This window comes from Nanorana parkeri, unplaced genomic scaffold (assembly GCF_000935625.1).
Source record: "Nanorana parkeri isolate BGI_ZX_2015 unplaced genomic scaffold, ASM93562v1 scaffold2488, whole genome shotgun sequence".
Taxonomy (NCBI): domain Eukaryota; kingdom Metazoa; phylum Chordata; class Amphibia; order Anura; family Dicroglossidae; genus Nanorana; species Nanorana parkeri.
In genome coordinates, this window is record NW_017308756.1 from 24,909 (window position 1) to 27,997 (window position 3,089).

Consider the following 3,089-nt stretch of genomic DNA (forward strand, 5'->3'; position numbering starts at 1 on the left):
GGAGACTGAAGGGGAGGACGGAGGTCAGATAGAAGACTGAAGGGGAGGACGGAGGTCAGATAGAAGACTGAAGGGGAGGACATGGTTTAGGTATGCCCTGTAATGAAGTCTCACATTTCTGTATATTGAACAATAATCTCCATGTATCTGGTTTCTCATCGTCTGTCCGGCGCTCACTTCCCAGGTGCAGACACAACGCTGCCAAAATCGTCGGCCCGGCGCAGGTCGGATAATGTCGCATGCGCGGTTTCTATCGGCGAGCTAAAACATCTAATCTATACCATCCGGCACATCTGCGCAAAATAAAAAAATGAGGGTCGCGGCGCGGTCAGACAGGGACCCTCCTTTTCTCCCCCCTCCCCCCACATAACTTGAGTCTGTACGTCACAGCCCAGCGAGCGAGATACCTGGACATAGAACCTGAGATTAGAGGCCGCAGGGAGACCGATCCCTATACAGCCCCATTACCAGATGTGCAGCGCCCCGTACATAGCGCTCAACTTCTCCGTGCTGCGGGAGCCGAGGAGTGCGACTCCGAGAATACTGAACGTCCTCATCGTGTTCTATGTGCTGAGTTCCCGGGTCTGTACACCCGCTGTGCCCATTATGAGGGGCTCCCACCATCCCTGTGCTGAGTTCCCGGGTCTGTACCCCCGCTGTGCCCATTATGAGGGGCCCCCACCATCCCTGTGCTGAGTTCCTGGGTCTGTACACCCGCTGTGCCCATTATGAGGGGCTCCCACCATCCCTGTGCTGAGTTCCCGGGTCTGTACCCCCGCTGTGCCCATTATGAGGGGCCCCCACCATCCCTGTGCTGAGTTCCTGGGTCTGTACACCCGCTGTGCCCATTATGAGGGGCTCCCACCATCCCTGTGCTGAGTTCCCGGGTCTGTACCCCCGCTGTGCCCATTATGAGGGGCCCCCACCATCCCTGTGCTGAGTTCCTGGGTCTGTACACCCGCTGTGCCCATTATGAGGGGCTCCCACCATCCCTGTGCTGAGTTCCCGGGTCTGTACCCCCGCTGTGCCCATTATGAGGGGCCCCCACCATCCCTGTGCTGAGTTCCTGGGTCTGTACACCCGCTGTGCCCATTATGAGGGGCTCCCACCATCCCTGTGCTGAGTTCCCGGGTCTGTACCCCCGCTGTGCCCATTATGAGGGGCCCCCACCATCCCTGTGCTGAGTTCCTGGGTCTGTACACCCGCTGTGCCCATTATGAGGGGCTCCCACCATCCCTGTGCTGAGTTCCCGGGTCTGTACCCCCGCTGTGCCCATTATGAGGGGCCCCCACCATCCCTGTGCTGAGTTCCTGGGTCTGTACACCCGCTGTGCCCATTATGAGGAGCTCCCACCATCCCTGTGCTGCTGCTTCTCATAGTGCGGATGGGGATGACAGGCCTTTGCGCTCTCCCTCCTGGGATTGGACGGATCTGATTGGGAACATTCATGTGAATCTGCGGCCAGAAAGTCGTTTCGTCTTGTTCTGCGGACCGGCAACCAGGAGTCATAAACTACATTGCCTGCCCAGCGGCCATAATAAATCTCCCGAGTTCCCAGCATCAGGTCTTGTCTCCTGCCAGAAAGGGCTGAGCTGTGTGATAGAGCTGTGTAAATCTCAAGACTGGATGGACAGAAATAATCCCCCCCCCCCTTATATGTGTTTTGTGTATTTCGGGGTTTCCTGGGGTTCAGCGTCACCAGACAGAAGATTTGTAACAATAGAAGAGAATTGTTGTTTTCTTAGGATTGTGTTTTTGTCACATTGTATCGTATTGTGATCTTCAAAGAGGACCGGTCACGGCTGGCCCAGCACCGCAATCCGAACATTCAGCCTTCAGATATAGAAAGATTCCACCCAGCAGAGCGAGGAAACGATGTCCAGTGTAGATGATCCATTTATGAATGATTCCGCCCAAAAATTACCCCAAAAATACAAAAATAAGATGAGGGGCAAATGACACTCGATTCTGCCCGCTGTGCCCATCCCCCGCCCGCATAATAAAAAGGAAGTATGGAAACAGAAATTAATCAGTGAATCCCATCAAATCCCACCAATGAATATAAGGGGCGGGGCCAGGGACAGTCAGTCTGGGGTGGAAAGTGCTATATGATGCTGGACATCCTCCAACCAGGAAATGAGATAGTACACCGGCCCTCCATCCGTGCTTTAACTACAATTCCCAGCATGCTTCTGCCTCTGGGAGTCATGCCTGTGACTGTCAGAGTCTTGTAATGCCTCATGGGACTTGTAGTTCCACAACAGCTGGAGGGCCGCAGTTGCCCGCCCCTGCTTTTGGGGGAGTATAAACCGCTACAGGGCTCAGTTTTGGATACTGTTATGTACAATCAGGTGCTGGGAAACGGCTTCTATTATCAGTATGAGCTCAGGCAGCTGATTGGACGGCGGATGTTAAGTCTCGTTCACACCCATCGGGACGCTGTCTCATCGCAAAGACCAGTCAAGCGGCCTCGCTAGGTCCAGGGCCCGTTCACACCAATGTGCTGCGATACAATGATGCAGAGATAGTTTTGTTGCAGCAGGTGATGAAGCGTCTGCAGTGCAAAGAATTCAGATACAAAGTAACTATAAAGAAAAGTAGAGGCCGCACTCGCAGATCTGACTCCCGGCTCCAGAGTTGTCCTAGGGGCCAATCATAACCCCGCGCAGTAATAGTGGCTGGCAGGGCCGGATTTACTCTCTCTGCTACCCCAAGGCCAGATTCCTCAATGCGCCCCCCCTCCCCCTACCTGACCCCTCTGCTCCCTGCTGCCCCTCTGCTCCCTGCTGCCCCTCTGCTGCCCCTCTGCTCTCTGCTGCCCCTCTGCTCCCTGCTTCCCCCAGGCCGGGCCTTGGTTGGCCTTGTGGGAAATCCGGCCCTGGTGACTGGCGACTGAACGTTCACATTGTTGCTTCGATCCATTGGTGACCGCTTCTCTCTGTGACTGGATGGCGGTCTCGGGGTCGCCGGCGCCCCTCGTAGGGAACGCTTCCCAGCTGGCGGATTTCAGAGTCTTTTTTTTGTGTGTGCGAGTTTTAGGGATAAAAAAAAAAAAAGAAATCTCGGCCGAGGGACGCGGCGCCAGATTA

At 55.2% G+C, this 3,089-nt stretch overlaps 1 protein-coding gene across 1 annotated transcript in view; it reads left to right on the plus strand.

Moving 5' to 3' along the window:
- The window catches only part of ST5 (suppression of tumorigenicity 5), a 60,415-nt gene that overhangs the window by 17,489 nt on the left and 39,837 nt on the right, over positions 1-3,089 (plus strand). The window lies entirely within an intron of this gene.